This window comes from Gymnogyps californianus, chromosome 1 (genome assembly GCF_018139145.2).
Source record: "Gymnogyps californianus isolate 813 chromosome 1, ASM1813914v2, whole genome shotgun sequence".
Taxonomy (NCBI): domain Eukaryota; kingdom Metazoa; phylum Chordata; class Aves; order Accipitriformes; family Cathartidae; genus Gymnogyps; species Gymnogyps californianus.
This window is the reverse complement of record NC_059471.1, coordinates 101,162,662-101,175,454: the sequence shown is the minus strand read 5'-3', so window position 1 is coordinate 101,175,454 and position 12,793 is coordinate 101,162,662.

Sequence of the window (12,793 nt, the reverse complement as noted above, 5' to 3'; positions counted from 1 at the left end):
ACACTGAGCCAAGGTTACTAATACGATTTTTAAAAACTTGCATTTAGGTCTCAATACATCTGGAGGAGAACTATAAGGCAGAAATAAAACACCATTTTGTTTTGAAATGGACTTTCAGGATCCTAAAGTCCTGAAATGCCACTGAAATCCACTAAACAGGTCATATTTCTCTTTTAAACATTATAGGATTTTAAATTATGTGCAGTTTAAGAAGGAGCAGGACACTGTTACAGTGCCAGTGCTTTTCCCTTAAAAGCTTATCCTGACTAAATAAAATTTGTAACCCAGAAAGGATTTGCCAAAGAAAGGTTCCTTAAGACTTAAATAATAAAAATGTTGAGCAATTCTTACGTTTGTTCTTAAGTCACAAAGTTAGACAGCTTAGAGCAGACACAGGAGACTTGTACCTTTTAATAAGCACAGTTGTCCAGATAAAGTGGTAGACACCACAAGTTTCCAAACTGCAACCCTATCACCTGCTAACGTGGGAGCTCTGCACTGCATTTTTGGTCCTTTGGAAATAACTGCAGATCAGTGCCAATTCCTTCTTTTGTTTCAACTTTCTCAAATTTATTGCAGTACCACGGTATTAGTCCATCATTCTGAGAAGCTATATTATCATTTCCTTTCATTCTGCCATGAATAATTCGGTTTGTTAGTCGGAGTTCTCTCTCAAGTTAATACTCTGCAAAATCAGAAACAAGCTATTTTACTGCTTTCAATCAGAGTGCTCCTCGAGCACTACGCTAGTCCAGCCCCACGGACATCTCTCAGAAATCAGCTGTGATGAACTAGCTCTATTGTGAGCTGCATTACTGAAAAATATAATGGCATGCTCACATTTTCAGTTCCTTTGGATAAGAGTTTAGCACACAACTTCTCCATTCAGGAAGCAGAAATCGCCTCCTGTGCCCAATTTGTGGCTTACGGGCATATAATGCACCTTTTGTGGTTATAGAACCAGAATAGAGTGAGCAGCAAAACATACATTGGTGAGGCTATCATCTGGCAGTTTCTGAATATAAAAACATAGAAAGAAATGGCAATTCTGTACAGCAACTAAAATGATTTGTCCCAATGTCCAGTCTCTGACAGCAGCCAGGACAGATGCGCAAGGGAAAAGCATAAGACAGAGAACAAGCATGATGGTCTTCTTCGAGTTTGCATCGAGACCATCAGCTCTGTCCTTGTTTCGACCCTTTTGGAAACCATTTCTCGTTTTGGCCTCCAGGACATCTTGCGGCAATAAGCTCAATAAACCAATTACGTACTACTGTGAAAAACTTTTCCCTTTTGTTTTTTGCTTTATAATCCCACTAGGCACCCCCTACTGCTTCTGTTTTGAGAAAGAATATTTAATCTTTCCCTATCTGCCTTCCCCATGCTATTCAGGATTTTATAGCCTCCTATCATAACCCTTTCCTATCCTGTTTTTCTATTTCCCAAACTTAGGAAAATTGATATGTTTAAACCTACTTTCTGCAGGGATCATTTCAGTCTTTTCTATTCTCTTTACCTTTGCTAGTTTTGCTGTATTCTAGAGGTGATAACTAAATAAGCATGTGTTATATTATTTATATTTCATTATACTATACTATATTATGCTATATTATTCCTGTGTAAAAGGAGGTATACTCATGAGTTATACAGAGGCCGAAAAATGCTCTGTTCACTCCCTGTCCCTTTCCCAGTAATCTCTAATAGCCTATTTGCCTTTTTGACTGCTGCTGAGCACTGAACCGGTATTTACATACACCACAACCCAACGGTCACAAGGTGACACCAGTATCCTGAAGGCAGTCAAATCCTCAATTTAAATATCCCATTGACTTCAAAGTGTCTCAAACAGAGAACAAATGTGCAATGGAGTGAATCTATTCCTGAAGAAAGGGCCGAAATATGGCCTGCGCATCTCTTAGCTCCTATTCAAATAGCTCATGTTAGAAAGTAAGTCTAAGAACAGCTATTTTGCATAGAACCGAGTTTAACCCCAAATAGTTTGAACTGCTAGCCAGTTCTAGTTGGCATGAATTCAGCAAGAAAGACTCTGATTCATTTATTTAACCTTAAAAGGTCAGAAACAGTGCACATTTGGCAGATACAAATGCTTTTTGCTCATTCTGACCATAAACAAACTGTTCTAGGAAAGCAGGAAGCACTCCCTACCTCCACTTTTTTTGTTCCTGATGGCTTTCTGCAGATCTGCATGGCTCTTGAACACAGAAATTATACTGCAGAGCATGGACATATATTGTCTGGGAGGGGCACTAAGATGAATTAATTCAATCAATGAAATATTTCAATCTGAGTTCAGTTGTATGCATTGTGATAGGGAGATGAACATTTGGAAGCAGACCCTAAAGTAATCTGAAAACTAGACACAATGATAAAAATTGTATTTTAGATATTAAAACATATTAAGAATTATCAAAGCAAGTAAAAATATGCATTTGTAGAATTTCTAAGCTCTAAAACATTATGTACAAATTAGAGCAACTGACTTAAAGAAAAAAACAACTTCTAATGACTGCCTCAAATCAAAGAAGTGTTGATCTTGGTTGGAACTTCACTGTGCTTTCAAATATAACAAATCAATTAATCACAGCCCAGGTTGCAGGTTTTATTTAAAAGGCTGTTTAAAAACATACCCCATCGGCTGGCACCTGGGGAAAGCTACATAGCAAACTCTCATATTGCGCTACACAAAAGCAGCCCATCATTTGTGCAGAATGCTTCTGCTGTGAAAAAGTGCATCACATACTCAGAAGTGATCATTCGTGTGAAAACCAAGACTAATGCTTCTGAAACCCTTGTGATTATTGCATACACTCTTCTCTTTCCTGTATGCCTCCCAGTTACATCTGTATCTTTCTCAGTATGGAGAACCAGTCTGTGCTCCTGTGTCGCCTATGTTTTCAGCACAGTGATTCCTTCTCTCTTTCTTCCTTTCTTCCTTTCTTCCGTTCTCGCTTTCTTTCTTTCTCCCTTTCTCTGTTTCTCCCTTTCTTTATTCCTCCCATCTCTGACACACTGGGGTGCACCTTTCAACACTGCCAGGTTCATTGGCTGTTCCCAAGTCATCATCTAGAGATGGATCCAGACTACCAAATCTAGACTGACTTGAAACACCCCAAAACCTTCAGGTTTTAGACCCAGAGCCCTTGTTTGGATCCGTCGTTGCTGCACCCTTCTATGTCTGAAGGATGCTCTAACATCTATGTGGGCCTCTGTGGTTCCTCATGCCTTTTCACTGACCACGTGGCCCTGCACATAGTGTGCATGAAGTAAAAACTTAAGTGACATAAGGCAGAGCTATTCTGCTGGGTCTGGCATCACACTCTCTCCTTCTGATGAAAACATTTGACTGGCACTTTTTTGTAAAAGACTAATCATTTCTCACGCACATCGCCGAGTCCTTGGCTCTATGTGTCAACAGAGGGGAGAAAAAAGAAGGGTTCTTTGTGCATTTATTGTACGGCTGATTGGTGACAAAAATAAAGCAAAACATTCCTGAATACTCTCACATAAGATTTACAAGAAGACAATAGAAACTGCCTGAGGATAATAATTAAACAAGGCCCACAAAACTTTTGGGGATAGAAGACTGTCGCAGCTTGTCTTTAATTTTGCTCATGATCTTGCATGGTTTTGTTAACTAATTGTTCTGTTGGCTTAGGAATCTCTGATGTGGCATTAATTTGGGAGCTGTGGAAAAGTGACAATCATCAGAGCCGCAGCAGATGTGGCTGAATAGCTCAAGCCACAGGCTGCAAAAAAATTGGTATTTCTTATTGAATTCTGCCCAACAAGAGCAGGAGCCCATCCCTGCACACAGGAGAGAGTGAGCTCCCACCGCAGACAAACAAGAGAGAGAACACCAAGTAATACGCTGCACTAAAACCAAGTTATTCCATAGGCAGCAAAATTAACAAACCCCCATTTCCTATGGGTCCGCATCCGCCATTCCCGGCAGCCCGGTGCCCCCCCATGCAGGGGGAATGGCTCCGCTGGGGTTGAAACAGCCTGGCTCTCTGTGCACCGGGCTTTGCCCTGCAGCGTGGGGAGCGCGGGGCAGCAGCACCCCAGACAGAGGGTGGAGGGGTGCGGGCGGAGGCAGCGTGGCTGGAGGTTGGCACCCCCAAGCCCCCTGAGCCCCCAGCAGCCTTTCTAGCACTTTGAGGAGCAGGCACGACCTCGGTTAGCGCCTTCACTCCCCTCTCCCAACCTGTGAGCTGACTCGGTCCACTTGCAGCCCACTGCATACCCCACAGGCACACCAAGAGGGGCCCCTATCGGCCCCCAAACACCTAATTTAGCTTACCAAGTCTCTGGCTGCAGCCACACAAGCCTTATCTGACCTCCCCTGGCCAACAGTCCCACAATGACTCAGTTCAAAACCCGCAGTCCTTCATGGAGGGAAAATAATTCATTTCTGGTACAAAATAAAACAAACACAGCATTGTTTGCAAATAAGCTGTCATTTCTCTCCTATGGGATTACACTATGTTTTGAAGGATGTGTTGACATTTAAGAGGAAATTGTATGTATATGCATGTGTGTTTGTGTATATATTGTACACACACCCCCATCTCTCTATGAGCACTGTTTCTCAGAGCACCATCTATACGAATGACAGCATTTTGTTTAACTGTAGCAAACCAAGCCACATAGCACAGTTTTTCTTGCAGGAGTTGATAGCCAGGATTTTAGTATTTCATTCGTTTCTGGTAATATAACCAAGATGCTACACCTCAGAGCTGCCCACAGCCTCTGCTTGTTGCAGAGCTCAAAGCCTCCATTTGTGGAATCAAGCTTCTAGCTTGCATGGAAAAATCATTCTTTGCTTCTTCTGATTATTGTGAAGAAAATTTGAGTTTAGTACAGCTGGAAATCAGAAGGCAAGTAAAATACTACCAAAAATCAGCACAGGTTTTTTTCATGTAATCTTGACATTTTCAGGCCAGCCTTATGCTGGCAGAGAGAGGCAGATGTCAGGCCCTTAGGCGACAGTAAAGGTGCCCTCTGAAGAAGTTTTCAGCAATTTCGCCTTTTCTAGAAAGACCTCCAAGCGGTGCTAATTTTCTCTGGTCCGGCAGCCAGCAAGAGATGGCAGAAGAGAAGAGCCTTGCCTGTCATGCAGACCTTGACGGCAGAGGCCAGCCCGGCGGCGCCTCGTCACGGAAGGGAGAAGTCATCCCCGCAGGGTGCCAGGGCACGGAGGGGTTTCCCTCACTGGGCTGGGAGCAGCAGAAAGGAGCCAGGCAGCCGTCCTCTGCTGGAGCAGCATCCCATGGAAAGCCACATGCTCACTTGTCTCTTTTTTTTCTTTTTTGTTGAGAACACCACGGTACCACCAAGTCATTGCTGTGCTTCAGGTGGCTGGAAGAGGTCTCGTTTACTGCAGAGAACTGCTGCCCTCAGGGATTTGCAGCGGTGCTGAAGGAGCTCAGGCATCACGTTGGGATTTCAGATGCTTGGGAATCGCTGGGCCAGGGCATGAGTGACTTTTCCAGATGCAAGGCAGTACGTCTGCAGCCAGTAACAACACGCTCACCTCCGGGACAGAGGGACATTTTGCATACCTGATCTGTGCTACCAGGCTGTTAGCATGCTGCAGAATTAGCCATCACCAACACTGGAGGTCAAAGAACCCCTCAATGGGCATTTTGTTATATATAAAACCGAAGTTAAAATTATTAAAAGATGGGAATCAGTCACACTTTACATGCCATTACATTTTAGAATGCTGAGGAGCCCAGCAGCAGCATTTTTAAGCAGCGTTTGAGGCTGTCAGTGGCTGTGAGAGTTACTATTCACCTGCTATTGTGTCCTCCACTCGCTGGTATTGGGCTTTACTTGGCACTAGGAACATCCCAGTTCTGCAGACTTGAACCATGGTGTTAATGTAACATGCTATCTATCCTTTGTCTTGATGACCAAAAAGCACAGGGGCAGAGGTGACAAGAGCAATAATACATTTGTACAATTGCATTAGGGGAAAGCTGATTTATTGCAAGGCAATCTTTGAGGGAGACATTATTTAGAAAGAAGACATGAGAAGAAATGCACATCTAAATACAAACGCAGATGAAATGCAATAGCCACAGTTATCATTCAGAGGATCTGAATCTTGCCAACGAGCAAAACCACAATAAATGGCTAATAAAAATGAATCTCTGTAAAGCATAAAAAAAATGTACATTACCATTATGTTGTGGTTAATTCTCAGACAATACTGCAAAATAAGAGTGAAGTGTTACTTCCTGTCATTTAAAGGAAAAGAAGCCCAAACACCAAGAATTCTTCAAGCTAAGGAATGCAGACATACATCATGTCTGCAAGAATCATAAAAAGATCAAATGTAATATTTTCTTTCAGTGCAGACAACTGCTTTGAGATTTTCCATTCAGACAGCCTTGAAAACTGCCTCCAGCATTTGCCAATTACTACTGACAAATACCATTTGGTAGTGAGTGATGTTTTAAGTGAAATAAAACAGTGAAGAAAACTGAACATGATGAAAGGATTTTTTTTCTCCCTCTGAAGTGACTGTAAGTTATATATTCACAAGGTAGGGTTTACGCTTCCTGCCAGTGACAAATTCCATGTGATGTTGAGCGCAGAGGTGAAGTTTGTTTGATAGTAATAGGAAAGGAAGACAAAACTCATTTTCATGTTCTTTTAAGCAGTCAGATATTTTCTAGCTATAAACAAAGGAGTTGCTAGTCCTTCTGTTCCACATCATTCTTCATAATATAAGTGCACTAATGGAGAGAATGATTCTCTAATATTGAAGTGGTCAGAGTGCAAAGAGGGCATACAGTGGAGCTTTCTGTCAGCAGCACTTGATTTACATATAAGGTGCAACATGAAACCAGTAACAACCAGCATATACTGTATTTTTTAAAATATTTATCAGTCATGGAGAGCTTTGAGACAGGTAAAAATAGCTCAAGCTGTATGACTGGAAAAAGGTGTTTAAAGAATGATTTGAACAACTGACTATTAGTCCTCTTTTGACCTTTTCTCCTTTTAAACACAGGATTGTGGTCCATTTAGCTCTATATTTACTACCTAAGACTGTCAAGAGCATTTGTCTCAGGTCCTTGTATCATGATACCTGTTCGCCACACCACCTCTAACTCTACACCCCAGTAGAGGCAGGCACGTGTTTAGGAGGCAGGAAGAGTGGCACAGAGACCCCAAAGCCCAAAGCCTCAGAGATATCCCTATCCCAATCTCTGCCTGGCCTGGGCTCACAAAGCATCACAACCGTATTGCCTGTTGCCCCTAGGACTCCAAGTTACCAGAAATTTGCCTCTTCCTCCCAAGGGGAGTAGCATCTTTTTCTAACTAGTACAACATTGCATAGCTGCAGCAGCTGTTTTCTGAATTATCCAAGTAATGCTCACATTTTCCCCCCTACTTGACATTCAACAGTTGCATCTTGTTATTGACTTAGATTCAAATCTTACTTTCATCTTGAACCAGTGGGGAAAGCAGGGGGGAAACTCCAGAGAATGTGGGTACATTAAGAACATTTTTCTTGCTGTTTCATTTTGCAATGGTCTGGGGTTTCTTTGTTTCACAATTCTCTGCACGTTTTCTTTAACAAAAACATTTTCTTTTGAAAATAGGAATGCTTAACCCATTGTTTTTCCAGTGCTGCTTCTCTTTTGTTTTTAAGGTGAGGGGGAGTGTTTGTCCTCATCAGGTGATTCTCCCAAGAATTTTGAAAAATATGTTAATAAAAATAATCAATGCTGTGATATGAGTTTCCACCTACTTCTGATGTTAGAGCTCAAAACTTCAGCAGGGATATTCCTTCAGACTTCAGGAAAGAACTCCTGCCTCAGGCTCCCTGATTATTGTCAGAGAGCCATAAACCAGGGACTCACTTGCCAACAAGCCCCACAAGCATGAACGTGGTGGCCTTATTGTGCATGTGTAGCTTTATTTATAAGGCCCAGGTGGCCAGAGCAAGTACAGGTGACATGTATCAGACTGTGCACGGGGGCAGATCAATTGCCTGGCACACATACATCAAGACCAGCATGTGCAGGTCTCATTGGACATAAAAAGCCTTTCTTGCACTGCTCGACTGTATCGATCTGGCTGGTCAGGCACCTCCAGTCACTGCTGTGACAAAGGAGCTCTCTGCCTTCTGGAAGTCTCAAAGAACCAAATCCTGCTTTTTCCACCTGAACAACACTCCTTTCAGTAAAAAGTCAGGTGTATGGCAGCCTAACCATGGCACTTCAGCTGTGCCAGGTGCTGTTCCTCTATAGCTTTGCCACTGTGCTTGCACTGGAGGAGATTAAGAGCTACCTCAAGAGAGAGCAGACTGAAGTGGTGCAAACCCTGTGACCGTGAGACTTCTACCCACACTGCAGGATGTTATTTCAGTCACGACTCAAGTGTAAGGCACTTCAAGAGAGCCAAGACCGGGGTATATGTCTGCTGACAGCCTGAATGGTACAATACCTGGCCACCTCCTGCCCCGTCCAGCCACACTGCATAGAGGGGAATTTGAGCGCGCTCTCTCTCTCTTGCTCTCTCTCTCTCTCTTAACTTTCCCCAAGTACAAGAGTTCAGCCCACACCCTGGTGCTTCCAGTGCAAAGAGTAAGTTGGAAGAGGAGTCATACTCTCTGATCCTCCTACCAGGCTGTAGTAACTCCCCCGTAATTGCAATGCATTTTGTTCTTTTCTTGGGAAAAAAAAAATGAAAATAAAGGTTGAACCCACATAAACCAATTTCTGTCAGCAAGCTTTGGACTACAACTATGCCTAATGAAGCCCTGAGGCCAGATATCAAAGGCAAGGTGTAACAGGTGTAACAGCCAAGTGGAATTAAATCAGCATAAAATAGACATGGGATGAACTGATTTTTCAGTTTTTGCTGGAAGCAGCCAGGGACAGAGACAATGTTAAGTCTCCTGAGGTTCAGACCAGACTGATCTGCTGTGCTTCTCAGGGCCTGTGCCAAACATATGTGGTTCTCTACCTGTAAAGCCATTCCCATAGGCAGGGACTTCTTTGGAGGATGTCATGGTTTAACCCCAGCCGGCAACTAAGCACCACACAGCCACTCGCTCACTCCCCCCCGGTGGGATGGAGGAGAGAATCGGAAGAGTAAAAGTGAGAAAACTCATGGGTTGAGATAAAGACAGATTAATAGGTAAAGCAAAAGCCGCACACACGAGCAAAACAAAACAAGGAATTCATTCACTACTTCCCATCGGCAGGCAGGTGCCCAGCCATCTCCAGGAAAGCAGGGCTCCATCACGCGTAATGGCTACTTGGGAAGACAAACGCCATAACTCTGAACGTCCCCCCCTTCCTTCTTCTTCCCCCAGCTTTATATGCTGAGTTATGACATCATATGGTATGGAATATGCCTTTGGTCAGTTGGGGTGATCTGTCCCGGCTGTGTCCCCTCCCAACTTCTTGTGCACCCCCAGCCTCCTCGCTGGTGGGGTGGTGTGAGAAGCAGAAAAGGCCTTGACTCTGTGTAAGCGCTGCTCAGCAATAACGAAAACATCCCTGAATTATCAACACTGTTTCCAGTACAAATCCAAAACATAGCCCCATACTAGTTGCTATGAAGAAAATTAACTCTATCCCAGCCAAAACCAGCACAGAGGAGTACAAGCACCAATCATTGCCGTTGCCTCCAACATAGTTAAGCTCAAGGTTGGGTTCAGAATTTCTGACTTTCTATTGTGATTTTAGCCTGGATCCATGAGAAAACAAATCTCTGTATATCTCAATATGCTACTCTCCCCTTCCACTCACGTATTTTCTGAACACATTAGCCAATTTCTATCAAATGTGACATAAAAGAGCAGTCTCAAACGCCACACCTATGCTGTCTTTGTGAATGCTGTTGGCTGTATTCTCAAAGCCCAGCTCTCTGATCATCCACACCATCTTAGCCTTGGAGCATATTCAAAGGGGTGATCATGAGAGCACCACATTTGAAATGCCAGAGGAAATCTGGGGACTGCTCATTGCTTTCTGTTTCCTCCAATACACATTCCCTACCTCACTAGACAGCTCCACATCCAAGAGCATCCCAGCCAGAGCAGCTCACATCCTCCAACTCCTATTCCATACAGCAGGGCAACCCCACCAGTGAGCGGCGGTGGGAGGCATTACATGTCTCTCCATGACAGAGAGGCTGACTACACTGCCATACCAGCAGCCTGACATGAGAGATTTCCCACCTGGCAACACTGAGGAATCCATGCCCATCTCCATCTGTGCATGACAGCATGGAGCACCGAGACACCCTGATGGACCAGCACAACCAAAAGGCTCCCTCTGTCGCTGCAGCTCTGGCACAAACAGTGTTCTTTCTCCCCTGTCCTTCAGCCTAGGGCCCCTGCTCTAATACTGCAGAAAAAATGCCAAACCAGGGTTACACAGCCAAGTAAACCAAATAGCCCTGCTCTCATGAAGCTAGGATAGCAGTGGCTAGCCACAGTGGCTAGCACACACAGACATACACGTACATACTTGCTTGACACTATAAAATTTTCTAAGCGTTACTGCCCAGATGGTATGTTTACCCCTCTCACCTTCCCACCTGCTTCCCACTCTGCACAGAAATGGCCACCCTGGCTACCACACCATTTCTGATGGAGCAGCAGGACTGTCCAGTTATCTACATGAGCTTACAGGCAGAGAAAAGCCGAAGAGGTGTGTGTGCTCTTCATCAGTGTACAAAACATCCCCTCTCCAGTGGGACCACTCTGCCCCTCCTGTCCTAGCCCACCCTTCCCCTTCCACCTCTGCAGCCCAGCCCACACTGCACTCCTAGCAGGCCTTTAGGAGTCTCCCATGACCCACACAGTGTTTTCCCACTCCTGAGCCAGGGACTGGCTAGCCCAGCATCTAAGTACTCATCAGAAACAGTTCAGAGCAGCATGAGTCATCCTGGGATGGCATGGTCCCTTCTGATCGCTCGCCAACATGCTCTACAGGCCAGCCCACCCACACCAAGCATCTCTGCCCATGCAAAGTTCATCTCGTGGGAAGGATACACAAATTCACTGGCACTTTCTTGCTGCAAAGAGGGCTGGCTTCGTACAGATAGAGATACAGGCTTTGGATGCCAGCCCAGGCAGGGTGGTACAGACAGGCATGGCACCAGCCTCATGCTGAGAATGTCCCTCTGTCCTCTCCATAGTCATCATCATTGCCTGCCAAGGGTCAAAAGAACGAAACTGCCACTGCCAGCTCCTTCCAGAGCAGCCTCAGCAGGAGGGAGCTACTAAAATAGCACATGCAGTGCCTATTGGATCCATCTGCAAGGGATAGAGTGCTCATCTGACAATTTTTCCAGCCCAACCCTGGCATCCTCGTGGACACGTAAAGCACTGGACACAGCTGGCCCTGCCAGACTTGAAACAAGTACAGGTGTATGTAAAGAGGAAAAACATTCCTACATTGAAAGCGCACTGCAAATACCTGCCTCCTGCTGTGCACAGAGCAGTACTAGAACGCAATCCACTTCAGTGCTCTCAAGATTGGCATGTCGCAGTATGGTCCAGCACTGGAGGCAGGGGAAAGAGCTAAGGAACAGGAGAGAGGGCTTCAGGAGAAAACAGTAGCTTTGCAAGCAGTAGATCCCTCCACTCCTCCTCTTTTCAGCTGTAGGGCAACTGGGACAATCTGAAGGGGCTCTAAGGACATGCAGAGTAGACACACACTGGCTGTTTCAGAAGCCCCTGGGAAACTGAGCAAAGCAACAAACACGCATCAAAAGTAATAAGCAGACACAAGTCACGAAAACAGGCAGTGAAGAAATCCCCAACAAAGGAAAGGGTCAAACATCAGCTTATTACTATTAGACACTAGAGAACGGACACAAGGGAGAGTCCACAAAACCACCCTACACAGAGGAAATGTTTCAATCAGAGTTCAATCAGCCACATCAAAGGACATTATTGAAAGAGATCTGTGCAAAAGATGAATCTGACCCCTAATCTCTGAAGAAAAAACACATGAGCAGACAGTTCTCCATTGCAACCCCACTAGCTAAACCATTAAGCTCAAGTTAACGTAACAAAGATGACTTGAACTATTAGTTATGTCTTGGGTGATCGTTTCAGGGAAGAACGACATGATTCAACTTGAGAGAGGAGCAACTCCAACAAAGTTAAAATACAATAAAACTGAGAAAAGATAAAAGATTACAAAGCTTCAAGTTTCACTTGAAACCAGCAGAAAGAAAACTACATTTTCAACTATTTATCTAATACCAACCATGGTGTATCATTGAAGGCAACGCTTTTTATTACTAAAAATATAATACAGTAAATAGGATTATAATTGCATGTGGATATACTGTAATTTCTTATTTCTCTGTAGTACAGTTGCATCACCTAGTGGACAACACAGAGATTGCATTAGTTTTACACTAGTTTTACACAATTTAGTCTGGGGTTCATTGAGTATCTTTGCTTTTCCACTGAATATAGCTCATTGCAGTGCTTTCTAAAACTTAATTCTGGAATTATAGAGATCCACTAAAACATGCAGTGGAATGAACTGGAAATGTATTTTTTTCTTTCCACTCCAACCTGATGTTAGGTAGGGATAAAATCAAGATGTTCTAGGTGAATTCAGCCACTGCGCTGTGACTTCCCTGCTTTTGTACTGAAATAATAAAAATCATGAATTTCACATGGTTCAGATCCAACTGCTGGTCCAAACTGAGGGAAAATTTGTAAATCTTTTAACAACTTTAGTTCATATTTATTGTGTAAAGAAACCCATAAAGTTCT